We start from the raw sequence: 21,079 nt of genomic DNA, 5'->3' as shown, positions 1-21,079 counted from the left end.
TTTTTTTTTAAGAGTTGCATTTCAATTTTTTTAAGATTGGTTTAGTAATTCTAGATAAAAAAGTTGACCTGCTTTTTAAAGAATTGGATAAGTGTTGTTCTTCTACCAGATTGCACTACCATGCTAAATGAGATTTAATACATTTCCTTAATATTTTTAAAGTTTACATTTATGCACAAAAAATTGTGGGCCAAACCAATTGAGCTGATGTATAATTTTAACTCCATAGGAAAAATGAAATTATGAATTCTATGGAACTCTCACATTATTTCCCCAGTACCATAGTAGGACGTTAAGTTTGTTGGTGACAGAAATACATTGAATAAAGTGAGAGGAAACACTTAGAATAAAAAAGTATCATTGTTATATGAAATAAGACATAAGATATTCAATACAATTCATATCTGAGGCCTTAAAAATAACTACAATTCCATTCCAAGTCCATTAGAAAAAGCTGCTCTTTTTTCTATTTAATTTTTAACTGACCAATAATAATTGTGTATATTTGGGTGTACAATGTGTTTTTTTTGGCAAGAAGACATTATAGAAAGATTCAGTTAATTAATATATCCATCACCTTACCAATTTATCTTTTTTGTGTGCTTGGTGAGAAGGTTAAACATCTATCCTTGCAATTTTGAAATATATATTACTATTAACTATGGTCAACATACAATACAAATAGATGACTAAAACTTATTCCAATTGTCTAACTGGAAATTTGTACCCTTTGTCCAACATCTTTCCTTACCCTATTTCCTATTTCCCCCATACTCTGCCCCATTTTCTGGTAACCACCGTTCTACTCTCAATTTCTATGAGATCAACTTTTTAGAGTTCACATATGTGTGTGATCATGCTGTATTGTCTTTCTGTGCCTGGTTTATCTCACTTAGCGTAATGTCCTCTGTTTCCATTCATGATGCTGTCACAAATGACAGAATTTCCTCCTCTTTAAAGATTGTATAGTATTGCATGTGTATGTGTATACACACACTATGTTTTTTAATCCATTTATTCACTGATTTATTCACTATTGTGAATCGTGTTGAAATAAACATAATTTTGCAAATAATATATTTAACATACCGATTTCAATTTCTTTGGTTTGTATACCTAGAAGTGGGATTGCTAGATCAAATGGTAGTTCTATTTTTATTTTTCTGAGGAACCTCCATACTGTTTCCATAATGGGTTCACTGATTTACATTCCCATAAACAATATAGAGGGATTCCCTTTTCTCTACATCCTCACCAACACTTGTTATCATTCCTCATTTTGATAATAACTATTCTATCATGCCCAAGGTGACATCTTATTATGGATTTTATTTACCTTTTCCTAATATGGACGTTGAACATTTTTTTTAATGTACCAGTTGGTAATTCACGTTCTGTTCTTTCAAGAAATGTCTGTTCAAATCATTTGCCCATTTTAAAATTGGATGGAACGGGAGACTATCATGCTAAGTGAAATAAGCCAGTCATCTGAAGTCAAAGGTCAGATATTTTCTCTGATATGCAGAAGCCAATCCAAAATAAGGCTGAGAGGATTAAAAAAATAGAAGAAAGATTAGTGGAGTAGACAGAGGAATGAAGGGAAGGGAAGAGGGTGGGATAGGGAAAAACAGTGGAATGAATCTGACCTAACTTTCCTGTGTATTTGTTTTCTTGCTGTTGAATTGTTCGAGCTCTTTATATATTTTGGAAATAAGCCCCTTATTAGATGTATGACTTGGAAATACAATAAAGCTGCTTTCAATCAGCTACTAAAATCTTATTAAATTATAACTTAAAGATATAAAAATCTACCTCCAATTTTTGACAGCTCACTATACTAAATCTCATCTAGGGAAAATATTTGCAGGAATTAAGGTGCTTTGGCTATAAGAGATAGCAGTTAAGATGCACAGTCATTTTTAGTGATTAGTATATTACCCTCTAGTTAATTTAATAGATATTTGTTATATTTTCATGTATTTCCTATCTTAAAGAAAAATACCTTTTTACAAAAGAATTATTAAAATTGAACTTGTCTTATATCACCCTGTAAAATAAATTGCCCATGGATGTAGATATGTCACACATGTTTCTAACTCAGCAGCTTACCACTATTTGCTGGGGAAAGCTAAAAAACTCCAATAAATATCTGTTAAATTATATGGTTTTATATCTTTATATGTGAGGCAACATGTGGCAATTTAGTGGCATTTATTTAATCATCTGTAAAAATGAATAGGTTATTATAGTCTTATTTGTTATTATAATAAAGAAAAGATATTTTCTAATTTATGTTTTTTCAGTATGTAATAAACCTATTCAATTTTTATGTGTGTGTATATATAGCTGTATCTATATAGATGGATACACACATATGTACTTAACTTGATTTACTTGCCAAGTAAATCAAGAGGAGACACAAGAACCTACATTTAACCTTATGATTTAAGGTAAAGTCAAAATAAAATAAAACAAAATCAAAATAAAACAAATTTGATATAAAATAGGACTTTTTCACATAATTAATAATTGCATAACTATGCTCACTAAAAGAGATGTATTTAGGAAAAACCCAAAATGTTGCAGCATACTAGCTGCATTGGCTCTCCTTCATTGGCCCCCAACTTTGTGAAGAGAATCATCATCCATCTGGTTAAATAAACCAGGAACCTGATGTTAGACTGAGACCTTCTTTTATCCATGTTCCTGATTTTCAATCCATCATATATCCATTTAGTTTTGTCTCTTAAACCATCTACTTTTGTTTTCATTTTTACCATCTTTGTCTAATTAACCTTCAATTTCCATGAGGATTATTTCAAAACTCCTAACTGTCCTCTGTTCATCTACATACTCCTCTCCCATCTAGTCTTTGCAAGAATATATCTGATTGCATTACCCTCTTGCTTTAAAAGTCTGTGAAAACACTTAGAATAAAATCTGCATCCTAAATTCGGACTACAGGCTCCTGATTAGCTGCCTTGCCTGTAGCTTGTCTCACCTCTTTCCTTTCTCACTCCATTTATGCCATTTATACCCAAGCCTAGCATGGCCTTTTTTATATATCATAAAATTGAGTTCCTTATATGTACAATCTCATACTTTTTTTAAACTTAGAGTGTTTACTACCTCAAAACATTCCCTTGTTCCAATTGGCAATTAATCCTTTATCTTACCCTCAGCCTTGAGGAACAACTGATATGCTTTCTTTCTTTAGAAATTTGCTTTTTCTAGACATTTCATATCAATGGAATTGTACAATCTCTATCCTGTGCTTTTCAATAATGTTTTTGAGGTACACATATCAGTATAAATAGTGTGTTGTTCTTGCTGAATCTTTAAAACTTATCTATAGTTACTTATGCACAGGCCTGACATATGCTATGTCTTGGAGAAGTTCTACACGTGCTTAAAAAGAATGTGCATTCCATTGTCATTAGGTGCCTCATTCTATAAACAAAAATTAGTCCAAGTTAATAGTGTTGTTCAGGTATTCTGTGTATATGTTGATTTTTCTGTCTAGCTCTACCAATTATTGAGAATCAATTATCCAAGGGATACTGTACCATTGAGCCATATCCCCCGCTCTTTTTATTTTTTATTTTGAGACAGAGTTTCACTAAATTATTTAAGGTCTTGCTAAATTGCTGAGATTGACCTCAACTTGCAATTCTCCTGCCTCCTGAGTCACTGGGATTACAGGTGTGTACCACTGAGCCCAGCTAGATCCTGTTTTAAGTGCAAATACATTTATAATTGTTATTTCTTCATGAGGAATGACTGCTTCATCATCATGAAATGTTAGTCTTTGTCTCTAGCAGTATCTCTTTCCTTAAAATTCATTTTGTCTCACAATTACATAGCCATTGTAGCCTCCTGTAGTTTCTATTAATGGAATATCTTTTTCCATCTTTCAACTCTCAATCTATGTGTGTCTCTGAAACTAAAATGTATAGTTGGTGGAGCTATTGTTGTTTGGCCAGTCTGATACTATGCTCCTTTCATCTGGAGTGTTTATTCAACTCACATTTATTATAATTACTTTTAGGTTGGATTTACATCTGCTGCTTTAATAGTTTCTATATATCGCATGTCTTTTTTGTGTTCCTTTGTTATTCTATTATCATATTCTGTTACATTACATTTCTTAGTGTAACATTAAACATAGCCCCTCAATGGAATTTTTACTATTTTTAGTTATATTCTTATGTTTACTTCACATGGTAAAATGTACATTTTGTAAAATGTCAGATTAATACTTGCCTAATTTTGATAATATATAGAACTTTGTTTCAAAATTACTCCATTCACCTTCACCACTTTTGTGCTGCTATCATTATATGTATCTTATCTTTATGTACAACCCCAAGAATAGGATCCTAATTAGAATAAGCTATACTCCATGTATTATTATATGCCAAGATACATTCTTTTTTTAAGAATTTAACCTTTATTTTTTATTTATTTGTTTTTTATGTGGTGCTGACAATCGAACCCAGTGTCTCACACAGGCTCGGCAACCACTCTACCACTGAGCTACAACCCCAGCCCCGCCAAGATACATTCTACTGTCATATATATCTAAAAAGAACAAATAAAAAATCTTTATGTGTTTTAAACCCAGTGATGTAATTTTAGTTATTTTATCATACAATCTTAGGTCTTTTAAGCAATTTTAGGGAAAAAAGAGTTAAAATATATTTATTCAGCCTTTTATAAGTCTTCATATATTTACCTTTTCTGGTGTTCTTTATTTCTTTCTCTTGACTAGATACTCTCTAGTATCATTTCCTTTCAACCTGAAGGACTTTTAAAAATATTTCTTCTTTGGCAAATGTTGGCAACCAGTTCTCTTTGTTGAGATGGAAATGTTTTACTTTGCATTAATTTTGAAGGATACTTTTGCTGCACATAGAATTTTTGGTTGATAATTTTCTTCTTTTGGCACTTTGAATATGTCATATTACCTCCCTCTGGCCTCTGTTATTTCTGATGCAAAGTCAAGCATAATCATATTATTGTTTCCCTGAATATGAAGAGTCAGTTTTTTCTTTTTTCTTTCAAAATTTTGTCTTTAACTTTCAACAGTTTGTGATGTGTCTAGGTGCAGATATTACAGTGAAACAATGTTTGTTTGTTTCAACAAATTTGGGAACTGTTTGGATTTGAACTGTATCTCCTGACAGTTTTGTGGGCCTTCCCCTGCCCTCTCTCTTTCTCCCTCTCTCTCTACATCTTTGCTTTTCCCAAGATTCCCAATCCATTTTTACTCAACTCTTTTTTCCTTGGCTCTTCAGACTAGTTAATTTTTATTGAATTATATATAAATTAATAGATTCATTTCTTCTGCTGTCACAAATCTGTTCTTTAGCCCCTCTTGTAAATTTTTCATTTCAGTTATATTTTTTAACTCCAGAATTTCTGTTTTTCTGTTGTTTTATTTTTACAGTTTCTATCTTCTTATTAATTCTCTATTTGATAAATCATTCTACACAGAAACACACACACCACATACATTGGTACTGGGGAATTGAACCCAGAGGCACTTAACCACTGAGCCACATCTCCAGCCCGTTTAATTTTTTATTTTGAGATAAGGTCTTGCTAAGTTGCTTAGGGCTTTCCTAAGTTGCTAAGGCTGGCCTTGAACTTGTGATCTCCTGTCTCAGCCTCCTGAGTCTCTGGTATTATAGATGTGTGCCAGTGTGCCCAGCTTGTCAACATACTTTCTTTAAATTATTTAAACATAATTGCCCTTAGTTCTTTGAACTAGTTATTTTAATGATGTGAAGTCTTTGTCTGCTAGGTTCACATCTGGTTCCATTCAAAAACAATTTCTAATGACTACTTCTTTTCTGTGAGTCACATTTTTTTCTGTTTCTTTGCATATTTGCATTTTTAATGGAAAACACAGCACTTTAGAAAATATGTTGTAGAACTCTTGATTTCTCTCTCTGGGGACTGTTTTTATTGCTGTTTTTAATTTTTATATTTTGGTGGTACTGGGATCAAACCTAGGGCCTATGCATGCAAGGCAAGCATTCTACCAACTGACCTATACCCCCAGCCTCAGTTTTGTTTTTTTTAAATTTGTTTATTTAATAATTTTCTTGGACTAGATCTGTGAAATGTCTCCTCCAGTGTATGGGTACTGATACTTTTTGTTTATATTCTTAAGCTGGCTTATTAGGGATCATCCCTGGCAAAATATTCATTTTATGTATGAAAGAAAAACATCCTCACACAAAAGAATAAGGGGATTCGAAAAACATATAGGCACACACTTACACAAAACAGGCTAGACAGACTTGTGTGACACACTCAGTACTGTAATATAATCACTCAGTGTTTTTAGATACATGTCTTCAGAGTTTTGAAGGGAAATGCAATTTTCTAGGCATTCTATAATCTTTGTTCCACAACAGCTTATATTGTATAAATAAACATAATAGAAAGACCATCTCTGTTGTTAGGGGATTAGTAGATATGCCACTGGTATAATTTTCCTGAGAAATTGGTTAGATATGTATGCTAGTGAATTAAAAGATGAACTAAAAATTAAAGAATGGAAATGTCATAGTATTAAAGACAGGTAGCAAGAATGAAAAATCACAAATATACAAACTAAATAACCTCAGAAATCATGATACTGGAATGAAATGTAAAAATAGCAAACTCTTTTGGAAAAATAATTATGTATTTAAAAGCTGCATCAAAAAGCCCAGATTAAAATAATTCTGGTAAGTGGGGTCAGGAATAATGAAAGTATGTTAAATTCCCTATCCTGCGCAAGAAGATGATAAACTATTATTGTTTTTTATGCAAATAATTTAAAAATAAAGGTTTGAATTTGATATTTTTAATAGCAATTATTAGTAAAATTGAAGATTTATTTTGATTGCTTACTGCAGAAGATACATAAAATATCTTTATAAAGGACCCCAGAATTTAATTTAATTGGGTTTCCCCATTGAAAAAATAGAGAATGGCTTTTGAGGGCTTGGAAAGTATGTACCACTTCTAAAACCATTTTAAACTATACATTTTAAAGAATTGTATTAGCCAAAGCAAGCACATTTGTGGGGCACAATACATCTCATTGTCTGTCCCAGAAGTCAAGAAATAAGGAAGGAAAGAAAGAATACAAAGGAAAAGAAAGAAGAGAGGAACAAGGTTGCCCCAACCAGAACTAACCTTTAAAATTCATGGATGTGATATTTACAAGAGATACATCTAAATAAAGTAAGTGAAAAAAAGTTTTTTGAAAAAAAAAATTAATGAATAGATCAGCAAGCTAATAAGAGAGAACCAAGTTGAGGAACTTGAAAAATGATTCTAAATTCATATGAAAGAGTAAATAAATAATAGCTGTTTTTTATTTTAGAAAGATGAGTAATGAGGGGATAATTGAACAACCAGATATTAAAAAATAATTTATATGCATATGTATGTATATAAATTTATATAAATATGTGTGCACACATGTGTGTGTGTATTTTTTGCACCAGGGATTGAACTCAGGGGCTCTTAATCATTACCACATCTCCAGCCCCGATTCCTTTTTTTCAATGTTTTTACACAGGATTTCACTAAATTGCTTAGGACCTCAATAAATTGCTGAGGCTGGCTTTGAACTTGCCATTATCCTACCTCAGCCTCCTGAGCTGCTGGGATTACAGGTGTGTGCCACCACACCTGGGTAAAATATAAATATAGAACAGAGATGAGAATTGCTTAAATGGAATAGGACAAATTCTTGTTTTATTTGGCTCAATAACTGTATAAATCCCTGAGATTTTGAAGTTGTTTATTACAGTATAATAATTTTGGTGTATCATGATACATCATCTATTTTCCTTGAGATAGGATTTCAATTTCAAACAAGTACATGCCAAAATGTAAGCAAGTTTTCTCTTTATAGCTTCACCATGAAATTTCATCTAATAGTGAGTTTCCATTAGCATGACTCAAAAAACTAGACTTTAAAAAGTAAGTTGTGAAGTTTTTATTTTTCACTTTACTCCTTTGTTTCTAGGAACAATAGGAAATATGTTCACTAGAAGGTGACCAGTTTTTATCCATATTTTGGATTTTCCTGATGAATGGTGGGATATGTTTTACATAGGCAGATGTGTCATCTGCAAACAGATGTTTTCATTCTTCCTTTATAATATTTATATCTTTTATTTCTTTACCTTCTACCAGCTAAGACTTCCAATAATTTGTTGAAAGGAAGCTATGATGAAGGTATCTTTTATTATTCCTAATATTAGAGAGCTATTCAGTCTTTCATCATCAAGTACATTGTTAACAATACTCTTTTGGAGGGGGGAGGAGGTTAATGCCCTTTGTTAGGTAGAGAAAGTTCACTCTTTCTGTTTTTCTTCAGCCTTTTTCTTTTTTAAATTAATGTATATTTAATTTATCAAGTTCTTTCCCAGTTTCTACTAATAGGTTCTTGTGGCTTTTCTTTTTTAGATTGCTAATACAGTGAGTTATATTGAATTTCAATTGCTAACCCACATTTGTATTCTTGGGATAAGCTCCAGTTAGTCATATATTATTCTTGTTATGTATCACTTAACTCATTTGTTAGAATGTTGGGGAGGATTTTTCTGTTGGTATTCATGAAAGATACCTGTCTCTAGTTTTCTTGGAATGTCTTTGTCTGGTTTTAGTATTCAAATAAAACAGGCTCCACAGAATGAGTTGAAGTGTTTCCTTGTCTTTAAATCTCTAGAGATTTTATAGAATTGGTTAATTTCCACTTCAAATGTTTGATACAATTCACCCATAAAACTCTCTGGGCATAAAGTTTTCTGTCTGACATATTTCTAGCTATGAATCAATTTTTCTCTAAGAATTACAAATGTATTCCTGTTATTTGTTTCTTCTTGAATGAGTCATTTCAAGGGATTTGTTCATTTCATTTAAATGGTTAATTGATGTACAGAAAGTTCTTTACAGTATTCTCTTGTTATCTCTTTAATAATTGCATGGTCTATAGTGATATCTACTTTCATTTATAACAATAGTAATTTGTGTCTTTGTTCCCATCCCCCACTTTCCCCCCTCTTTCATCCTCCCTTCCCTTTCCCTCCCTGCTGAGGGGGAGGAGTCAATAGAGGTTTATCAATTTTAATGACCTTTTCAAAAAACAAACTTTTTATTTCATTGATTTTCTCTATTTTTTCTCTTTTCAACTTTATTTATTTATTTTCTTATTTTTATTATTTCCTTCATTTTTCTGTGCTTTCTACTAATTGCTGATGGTTTGAGGCCTTTTATGTTTTTAACTACAAGTACTTAATGCTATAAATTTCTCTTTATTTTACCTGCAACTTGAAATTTTTGAAATGTTCAACTTTCATTTTTATTGAACTAAAAATATTTTAATTGTCTTCTTGGGTTATTTTTTTAAAAATTTTTGAGTATCTAGCAATTTTCCAAATATTCCTGTTACTAATTTCTACTTCATTCTGTTTTGGCAAGAGAACATATTTTTGCATGATTTCAGCTTTTTTAAAATATTAAGTTTTGGTTTGAAGTCCAAAGAATGGTGTCTTGGTGAACGTTACGTGTTCATTGGAAATGAATGTTTTCTGCTTTTTTTTTTTTTTTGGTACCAGAGATTAAACCCAGGGGTGTTTTACCACTGAGCCACATACCCAGCCCTTTTTTATATTTTATTTAGAGACACAGTCTCACTTAGTTGCTTAGGGCCTTGTAAATTGCTGAGCCTGGCTTTGAACTCAGGATCCCCCTCCTCAGCCTCCTGAGCCACTAGGATTGTAGGTGTGTGCCACCACACCCACCCCTATTATCTGCTTTTGTTGGATGGCTTCTTCTATAAAGGTGAGTTAGGTCTTGTTGGTTGATGTTCTTCATCTTTTCTATATACTTGCTGATTTTGTGACTATTTATTCTGTCTTTTCTCCTTTTAATTCTGCCACATTTTGCTTTGTGTTTTTTAGACCTCATTTCTTTTTTTTTCCCCTTGGTTGGGATTGTGTTTCTTCTTGGTGAATTGACACTTTTATCATTACACAATATCCTGCTTTTAGCCCCTTCCTCATCCACAAAGCTTATCACTTCAGTCTCTGCTTCATTATTGCACTACTTTCTCTCTAATCTCCTCTATCTCTCTTTAAAAAATCTTTATGATTATAATAGGCCCACCCAGATAATCCAGGATAATCTCCTCTTCTGTGAATGCATAGCTTAATTTTATCTGTAAAGTCATTTCTTCCATGCAAAGTAATATCTACAGGTCCTGAAAGGTAGGATATGGCCATCTTAGGGAATATTGTTCATCCCACCACAACTTTAAGGTTATTAATTCTTTTGTCTTGTGATTTTGTTTTACTTTAGAGCCATTCCTATGCATTTTTTATTTCAAAGAATATTTTTTTTTCTGTTGGGAATTTTGATCTTCCCAATTATTTAACAAGTACTTTTTATTTCATGTGCTTTTATTTCTTGGTGAGTGTGAACATCTTCCTGTATTTTTGTTTTTTTCTCCACCCAGCCCTACCCTGTGGCCACCTATAATCTCCCCTCTACATTGCCAAAGTAACAACTGAATGATAAAATGAGCACCTATGATATGAGGAGAAAATCTGACCTTGCCAATAGAGAACTCAGGAGAAGGGATCCCTATTGTACAAGAATGTTGAGTCAATTTCTGCTCTCTCCTTTGTTTCTTACTGTTCACCCTAAGGGTGGGGGTTTGGAATGCAGAGCAGCTTGATAGTCAATGAAAGTGGCTTAAACTCTGAGAGAACTCAACTTTTGTAATCAGAGGACCAGGAAAGCTTCCCCTGGAAGCCAGAGGGTAGGGGCTCCCTAAATCTGTTTATGAATCAACAGATTTTCCCCTCAGGTCTAGGTGCTCCTGCTGCCACCACTGTGGTAATGCAAATGGAAGATGAGAGCCCCCTATGGAGCAGAGCTTGGCAAGGGAGAAGAAAAACAAGGAAACATTCACACTCTGTGGCTCACAGGGGCTCCCACACCCACACACCCCTACTCCTGCTCCTTTGGTCAAAAGAATGGGCTTCTTGATGAATTTTTTCTGACTGTACCTGCTTCAGCATTCCTGATTTAACCTAAGGTGGGATCAAAAACAAGGAAAGGAAAAAAGTAACCCTATAATCTAAGAAACTCACTGCCACTAGATTGATCTTTATTTAAGCTTTTACTTCCCTCCCTAATCTGCTGTTTTTACTTTTTATAGCCCTAGAGTAGTTTTTGTTGTTGATGATGTTCATATTGTTGTTTTTGTTTAGTGTTCTTGGTTGTTTCAGTGTGAGAAGAAATCAGCCACAGTAAACATAAACCAATCTCTGTCCACATAGTACATTTTAAAATAATGTGGCACTGTCAACAAAATCTTGTATTAGTTGCCAGTATAAAGATAAAATTGATTGAGCTTCATTTAGTTAATTCTAACTTTTAAAATAAACTGATTATGGGCAGGCACAGAGGTGAAAACCTGTAATCCCAGCAGCTCAGGAGGCTGAAGCAGGATGATGAGTTCAAAGCGAACCTCAGCAAAAGCGAGACACTAAGCTACTTAGTGAGACCCTGTCTCTCAGTAAAATATAAAATAGGACTGTAGATGTGGCTTAGTGGCTGAGTGCCCCTGAGTTCAATCCCTGGTACCCAAAACAAAAAACTGATCATAATGTGCCCATTTCTTCAATGTCATTCAAAGTTCATTAATCCAACAAATACTTATTATATGCCTAATATATATCAGAAATTATTTGAGGCCTCAGATCTATAACAGGGAATTTGCTATATTTTTTACTATGTAACAATTCACAGTATAGAAAGTTATTATTTAAAATCGTACTAAAAGTCTTTATTACATTAACAGAATGAAACCCAACTTGATATTCTACTGAGTTTGATTTAATCATATTTTTTTACTCAGTTCCTCAAAATTCTTTGCTTTCTCTTGCTGCTGGCCCTCTTCCTTTAAACTGCCTTTTCCTTGGTGCTTTCTTGTTCTGCACAAATCTTTGCCACTCCTTTGAATAGCTAATTTTCATTCATTCTTTTGGTTTTGACCTAAGCATCACTGTCTGTGAGAACCCTTCACTTACTCTAGCTTAGTTAACTCTGGACCAAACTGCAAGTCAGGATTTGCTGGACTGTCTGCATAGCAAAGGTAAGGCCTGGTAACTGAGAAGTAAAGAACTTTTAAAGAATTGAGAAGAGGCCAGAGTGGCAGGAATAAAATGTGAATAGCGAAGAGCAGTTCTCTGTGTGGTCACAAATTTCCAACTGCTTTAAGGTTTTGGAAACCTAAATGAAGGATGTTTTAGTAGATGAACATCGATGGTATAACCAACGTAATAAGATTAGTATTTCATTACTGATAATCATATTGAAGATGTATAGAATACTTTCAACTTTTAAGAAATATCTTACTTAAGTGAAGTCATACATGTAGTGTAAAAATCAGAAGTAACAAATACAGAAAAAATGAAAGATAAGACCCCCTCTCATGATTGCTAGCCATTCAGCTTCCCCCTATAACTAGTTATTTTCTGCTGTTAGTTCTTGTAATGATTACCCTGCATTACTATATAACTTGGAAGAACACAGTTTTTTATGTTTCTTTGATCTTATCTATTTACTTCACCAATAAGGAATGATAAAATTACCATCTTTGTCTTCCTCCCACTTTCATTTCTAACCTCCCCCTTTATCACCACCTAATTTTGATAAATATAATATTTATCTTGGTTCTTTTATTAAAATAAGGAAATTAATGAAATCAATCAGATCAACCTTTTTTCCTCATTTCATGTCTAAAATTTTTTTAGTTATTTTAGCAACTAATTTATTTTAGTAAAATAACTAAAATTGTACTGCTTTTTAACATTTATATTGTGTTCCTTAACCATAATTTTCAGTTATTTTAATCTTAGTTCTATAATTAATAAATGGATTCAATTATTATTGTCATTCTTTTATCATAGTTTCTCTATCTCATAGCAATTTCAAGTAGGTTATTCAAGATGAGATCATAGTAGTTGTCATCCTGAATATTGTAGATTTAAAGATTTTTATCTGTTGCCTTTAAATTTAATGGCATCGTGAGTATGTACATGGGTATTGGGTAGTGCTTTGATTCCCAAAAGACATTGTAGCCATAGCTCTCTTGTTTCTGTTGATATCTCTACAACCAGTTTATTTTTCCTCTCTTGGAAACCTGATATTTTTACCTGAAAAGTCAAAAAATTATTTTGTCATCTTTGAAGATAAGTTATCTCACCTGTATGATTTTCTTGGCTTATATCATTCTGTATCAGTTTTGCCTTTTCAATCTATATATTCAAGTCTTATATTATTTCTGGAAAGTTTTCTTAAAATATATCTTGGGATATTTCCCCCATTACATTTGTTTGGTTCTTTTCTTTAGGAACACCAATTATGCTTATGTTGGATCTCCTTCAATGTCTTTCATACCTAACATTCTTTTATCTTTAGTAGTTTGTTTTCTATTTTGTTTTCTCAATTTTCTTAATCCTTCCAGGTCTGTTCTCCTTTTTTGATGCTTCCACCTTGACCTTCAGAAAAAAAAATAACTTTAGTGTGTACTTATATAGTGTAGCAAATTTTCCACTACTTTGTGTTGTATCTTGAAGGAAAGATACATTTTAATAATATTTGATATAGACACTGAAAGCTGCATATTTCTCATAACAACCTACAGACCTGTTTCTATAAGACCCCCCCCAAAATTAGATTTTCTTTTGAGTGAACACTGTATTTCTTTATATCTAAATGTATAGTCATACATAAAACATATTTTTAGATTAGTACCTATGCCCACATTTTTGACCTATAACCATATCACCTATGACCATACCTATGACCAAATGACCTATGGTCATATTTTTCTAATTTTTGATGTAATATTTATTTTATTATGCAAAGTGCATTTGGGATAAATAAATGGTAATTTACTAAATGGCTTTACTTTGTTTAATATATCTTATAATGCATACTTTATTATTTATCAGCAACCTATTATATTCTAAAATACTACCACATAAGGTAGTGATAATGGATTATTTAACTTTATTACTCTTGTTATTTCTTTTTCAAAATAATGCACACTGGAATTTCTTATACTATTTTTATAATTACCAAGATTCTATTAAACAATGACAAGATGGTGCAATGTCAATCTCTATTCACTTTTTTATTCTGTATGATCTTATATTATTTAAGTGGATAAAATAGAATATTTTTAAATGTGTATATTAATTTCAAATTTTAGTCTCTTAATACTATCACAGGAATTTGTTACCTGTGTATACTAAAAAGTTCTCAGGCGTCTTCCATTAGCTTTATATTGGAAGACGCCTGAGAACTGTATAATATATACCAACTTTGCAATCGCAAATAAATTGGAACTTATTGCTTCATGGTTTAGTTTTATGTTATTTATATATGAGAATAAATTGATTCAATTGTGATACATAAAGTATCTTTGAATGCAACTTGATTATGTATGCTTAATAAATCCAGCAAATTTTTTACTGTGTCATTAGAGGTGAATCTACTATTTCAGTGACTGCCTATACATTATGTATTTCTTGAAAAAAGTCAGATATGAGATATATATTAAACCTTATTACAAAAGTCAAATCTGGAAAACATGAGTTTTTCCTGTAGATAATCTCTTGAAAGTATTTGCTTATAGCCAAAATAATAGATTTTTTTAGGCAAATATTTGAAAAGATGGTTGAAAATAGGAAATCAGCACTATACATTTGATTTGATCTTATTGCTGTCAAGTGTGGTACTTCACCAAGACTCAGAATTAATGAAAAATCAACTGTGTAGCACATGTAATTCTCTTTCTACTGAGCAAAGAATTAGCGAAGTCATGATTTTTCAATGTGGACAACAAATATGCCTACAGAGAGGGTGATGAAAAGATGGAAAATGAGTTTTTATTCCCTTTGCTCAAAGTGAATTGCCTGTAGAACAAGAGTAAAACTCCAAAGGACAGGTTTTTTCTTCTGTATAGAAATATAAATAAAGGCAGGAGCATGTAGAACAAGTTTCAGGATAGCTGGATTAATAATTTAAGAAGCAACTGAAGAGTGCATAGAGACAAGCTCCCTGCGATTCAGCCACTTCTCGCCCCTTATTAACATTTACTGAGCATCAACTTATATAAAAATAAAAAACAGAGCTCTTAGATCATTAAAGCAATCTTAAGGAATGTAATATTCCTTAAATGTGAGAACTATAGGTACCCTCAAACACCAGTGTTCAGCTTTTGCATGGAGCACTTAGCATATTTCTTTTTTCTCTATGGTTTTAAATGTGTGGGAACATGTGATCAGGGTCCTTTTTATATTCAAAATGGGTCAGCTTCTGTCTAGAAAGTGTCTTATTGTCATGATGTCACCACATCTCAAGATTTGTGACCTTTTGCACCATATGGATTCATGGTAGTCCACATCTTAGTTTACAGGCCAGAGTGCTTTTGTGCCCCCGCTAGGGGGTATCAAAGGCTTTTGGACTGGAATTTCAAGTACTGATAGATTTGGAAAAACAAAAAAGTAATTTTTATATATCCTAAGGACCGCCAGATGTCGCAAAGGCATCATTGATGAAGCAAGTTTTATCCAAAATGTGGCACTTATATAAGGAATACTAGTATTGTGTTTGAGAGTGCAGAGGCCATAACAGGTCAGTGAAATGTCCTTCAAACATCTGATTTTTACGTTCAAGAATGGGCCAAGATGAAAAGATAACCACATATCTGACATTGACGTTACTACCATTTAGACAACCGATTCAATTGCCTTAGTCAGTGGGATCAATCAGGCCTTTATTACTCTGAAAAACCACAGAAACGACATAGGTTTTCTTCTTCTTTAAAAATGATGATTTGGAGCTACACCCTTCTACTATACTTTAACTATAACGTTAAATGCTTCACAGAAGCACATGAAAACTTTCGTAACTCTCCCTACCCCCTAAGCGTAAAGCATTTTATGAGATGTACAAAATTATAATAATGAAAGAAATGGTGCTGAGTGAATTTCTGCTGAGCCAAACTGTATGCATAAATTGGCAGTTTAACAAGTAAAACTTGGAAGCAAGCATTTGATGATTGATTTTATATTGAGACAGAACAAGCATGATAGTGAGTAAAGTGATTTTCCTTATTGAGAGAAAATATAGTGTTTTTCAACATGTCTCTAGTATGAATGGAAGCCTTGTCAAAAAAATGGAGCAACACATAATATCTTTAAAAAGGTGAATTAACATAAGTATATCACTTATTTTATGGATCAAATTTTATACTTGTCAGTTTTATTCATAATGCCATAAAGTTTATATCATAAATGTAGTATTATTACCTTTGTTATATTCTCAAAACACTCTGATATTAACTGCTTTGTAAGTAGATTATAAAATATGTTCATATATTCAATGCAGTAATAAAAATTAAGGCCAAAATATGTATTCATGTGTGTAGATCTTAGGCAACTCCTCGGTAATTTTAAGTACTTGAAATACATTATTCAACAAGTAACCTGCTGTATATTTGTGTGTAATGGGCTCTGCTTGAGAATACAAGAACTGTCAAGATAAAAATAAGAAACATGTATCATTCTAATTTAATTATAATTCATTGGAAAATCCCTCTATTGTATATATTCCAGGGGGATGTATAAACTTTCTTATAAAAATTATAGTATACTAAAGTTAATTGAGATTTGCTGTTAGAATTTCTGTATGTAGATTTCTATTGTTTAAAGAATATGTGCATACAGACATATATCAACATATATGTACACATGCTGAATATTTGATTTATATGTATCCTTTGTACACCTATTTTTATAGTCACATTCGTGGGAAGATTTAAATGATGTATATGAATTTATTTATAGAGTTCCTTTCAAGTTTGTAAATGTACATTTATTTCCAATTGTGTTTTCTAGCTATAATTTGCAATTCTACTTAGCTATGGATATATTATTCCCATTTGGAATCAAATGTATTACAACATAAGGAGGATATACTCAGGCTGTTTTTCTGGATTTAATTAGTAGGCAACCTATGAATCCGTGGTTCCTATTACATTTGAGTGTGTATCATGGGTCCATGTTCTATGTGAAAGATTATCTGTATTTTATTCTAAGACTTTATGTATATTTAACCTTTAATTTGACTAGCAGGTTGTATGATTTACATAAAAAATAGATCAGCTTTGAATTCACTGAATGTTATTGGTATAACATAATCAATCATCTCTAAATGTTAATGGTGTTAAAGAGCAATGAGAGCATATGTCTTATATTTGTAATCCTGTGAATTTTTGAAATTATTTGGGATGTCTAAGTGCATTAGATCATGGCATTTCTCTTTAGTTAGGGATTGGAATGTTTTGAATGGTAGACAGCATTCTAATAAATTTGGAGAATCATTCAAACATAAGTACTTTTATTTTTTAACCATGAATTACCTAATAGGTACCTTGACAACTAGAACATTCTTATGAAGAAGGGGTATGTAGACTATACAATACCAGCACTTAAAATACTGTGACTTTACCTCATTCTTTTTTCACTATCTTTTAATAAAATATGGCTTTCATTGGTGTTATCCTAATTACATCATGCTTACAATTCCTCAATGAAATAAAAAGTCAATATATGAATGACAGTAGTAAAGGAAAAAAATAGGATTTCAAATGGTAAAAAGCCTGCTCTGGTAACAAAGACCGAATCAATCCCTGTGTTGTGTAGCAGCTTGATCATATCTTTAAAACTGATAGTAACAAAGAATATTTATTTGTTGCCATGCTATTGTAGGATTTATTTTTAAACTCAAATCCCAATTATCAAGAAAATTGCATCCTCTTTATCTCACAGAAGGGCATACTGAATCATAGCATATTTGGTTATTGGAACTATAATATTGTTACCTTGCTTGAAACACATGGTCTCTCTTGATATACAAGAAAAAACTGAATCCATTTCAATAAATTAATAGGGATGAGAATCCCAATCCATCCTTCTTTTCAGAGGTTCGCATACATTGTAATGAAATGCATTAGGAGTTTTCTTCACTTGAAATCCAAATGAGACCCATTTTGGCTCACACCCTTGACAGTCTCTTTTATAAGCGTTGCTGTCTCCTGTTCTTGTGTGGGCCTAGTAAAATGCTTCCTTTGTAAGATGCACAGAGACAATATAATGCCACGAAAGACGAAGGTGTCAAAACACAAAGTTAGAGGCAATCTAATCAATGCCTCCTGATTTAGCCTTTGAAGGCTCTCTTCATTAAAACTCTTTAATGGTGAGGCTTATCTTGAGGTAGAGCTGTTACTTAATATTTTTCAGTGTCATTCTTTGGACAGTCATTTGTACCTTTTAAATGTATTTTCAGTATTCATTGTTTAGTAAATTGGATGTCTTGTTAGCCTGGTGGTGGTATGAATGACTTGCATCAAAATGATTGAAGGTAATAGTCTATAAATTCTTGGTAGATTTTTTCCCTATCTCCTAATTCCCATCTTTCCCTACAACAAAATATCTGAATTTATTTTCTTTCTAAATATCAGGTGTAGGGTGTCATTAGATGCTTTCCAAAAACAGACATTTAGATGTCTAAGAATCTAATTGGAAATCTGAAAATAATTCATAGTAATTAAAATTTGCTTAAAAGGAGAGTTTTCTTTTTTGCTACTCCCATGTTTTTCCTGAATATATTTTTCAAATTAATTTACTTTTTGTCTGAAGCTTTTGGGAAAAGCAATGTAAATCTCACTAAAGATATGGGTAAAATCCTAAACGCCTCCTCACTCCTGAGTTTTTGTTTCTCAGTGAATAGATTAGAAATGCTCAGAGACTGGAGACATAGAACACCTAACCCATTCCAGATAGGCTTCTGAACTTAGAAATTTTTGTTCCCTCTACGATACCTTTAAAAGGATTTTATTTTCCTTGGTGTGAATGGAAATACAGAAAATGTTTTGAATCCAGTTCACTAGTCCTATCCCCCAGTAATTTATTCATATTTAATATTTAATAAATTAAAAAAATTTCATATTTTTCTTTTGTAAAAGGACCAGAAGGCATCATTATTTGAAAAATAATATATAGAAGTATATTTTGGTAACAATGTATATGTGTGTATCTATATTTAGGTTCATATTTTACACACACAATGCATGTTGGAAAGCCATATACATGGAACAATAAATGGGTTTCAGTTTAGTTTATTTGTTTATTCATGGACTATGTAATTCTTCCTGCAGATTTCACAAACACATATGCTTGTGGAGTCATACAATCACACAAGCCATTTTAAAAACCTGAAAAATCAGGAGTTTTATTTCTTTTAATATGCCCAACTTTAAAAGAAAAATATCCACAAGATGCCCTTACTACCTTTTCCACCTTGATCCATGATTATCAGTAAAAATAAATAATTTACAAAACAAGGAAGTTAGAAAAGAATAAACATCACAGAATTTATGCACAGGGTATCCTGAAATGGAAAAGAATTCAAGCAACTTTGACCTGGTTTTGAAATGACTACCATGGTGACTACAGCTGTTCTAGCTTAGTAATTATTTGTGATAGGTTGTTTTTGAGTCCCACATGTATAGAAGCTCCAGGCCCAGCTACCTCATTTGCTGGCACACAAACAGATTCTTCCAGGTGCTGAAAATTAAATTTTAATATATTATTTAAATATTAAGAGAATTACAGTTTCAGTAATTTTACTGCTACAGCTGGAGTGTAAAGCATGCCTGTAGAATGCAGGGAATTGGACAATATAACATATAGAAATTTATAGTGATTTTTTTCAAAATTATTAGCCTATATGTTTAATAGATGATGTCTATATTTTATAGTTGCATTATATATATGTCACCTTGATTCAGTGTCTAGTTGTTTGGGCATCTTCTACATTATTGCAAACTATTATCCATTGGACTTTTTAGGTTATCTACCTAAAGTAAGAATGTATCAATTACACAGAAGTTTAAGATATTCAAAAGTCTATGAATAACAAATCAGAGCCTAATGTGGTTTACTACATGGGTATTGTTCTGTGCTGAAAAGGGTTTTGACATCTAAAAATGTCCTGGTTTCTGCTTCCCAGTGAGAAGAAAAATCAGGAAAAATCTTAACAAAATTTTAGTCCTGGAGACATTAAGGCAGGATTCATCACTGATATGCCTCTTGAAATTTTTGTGTCACTTTGACCCTTTCAAATTATGTAAGACCCATTTAAGTAATATCTGTGTGGTAAGATATCTTTAGTAGGAAATAAGTTTTAATAATATAATTATAATCATTTATAACAATTTCCCATGATAAAATCTTGCTTTGTAAGGAATCTAGGAATCTTGCATGTGGTATAACTCCATGAAACTAAAGTTTACATGCTCTGGAGCCAAATTGCTTAGGGTCAAATATTATCTTTACCACCTTCTAGCAGTGTGACCTTGGACAGCCAACCTTTTTAATGTCTCAGTTTTCCAATCTGTAAAATGGAACTATGTGATAAGGATGTTTCAAGGATTAGATGAATTTATCAAATAAAGGACTTCAAACAGCACCTGCCACAAAGCAAGCATTCTATAGATTTCAGGTTTTTTATTAGTACTCTTCATATATTATTTAAAAATATTTGTTAATAGCCATTAACTTTTATTATGTGGTATAAGTAAAGGAAATATGAACTTTTGCAACTCTTGAATGACTTTACCATTTATTCAGAAATACTTGTGTTAGATAGCCAGTTGTCCTGGGCATTTAAACCATCAACCATGAATAAACTCCTTACCATTGGAATTTATTTCTTTCAATCATAGTAGTAGGCCATTTATAGTTTGGTTCATAACTCCAGATAGAGTGTGAAAAACTATGACACAAACTGTCAAATAGTAAAATATTTAACAAAATCTCACTAGGAAGAGTTACATAATTACTTCTTAAATCACAGAACACATTTTTGAAATATAAGAGTAAAGAATTTGTCAGTCTTTTCATTTTTTCCTCCCCTAGAATAT

At 32.1% G+C, this 21,079-nt stretch overlaps 1 protein-coding gene across 9 annotated transcripts in view; it reads left to right on the top strand.

Moving 5' to 3' along the window:
* The window catches only part of Kiaa0825 (KIAA0825 ortholog), a 383,898-nt gene that overhangs the window by 225,896 nt on the left and 136,923 nt on the right, over positions 1-21,079 (top strand). The gene's annotated exons all lie outside the window — the stretch shown is intronic.

Source organism: Ictidomys tridecemlineatus, chromosome 1 (genome assembly GCF_052094955.1).
Source record: "Ictidomys tridecemlineatus isolate mIctTri1 chromosome 1, mIctTri1.hap1, whole genome shotgun sequence".
Taxonomy (NCBI): domain Eukaryota; kingdom Metazoa; phylum Chordata; class Mammalia; order Rodentia; family Sciuridae; genus Ictidomys; species Ictidomys tridecemlineatus.
The sequence above is the reverse complement of the archived record's forward strand: the minus strand, read 5'-3'. Positions and strand labels throughout refer to the sequence as shown.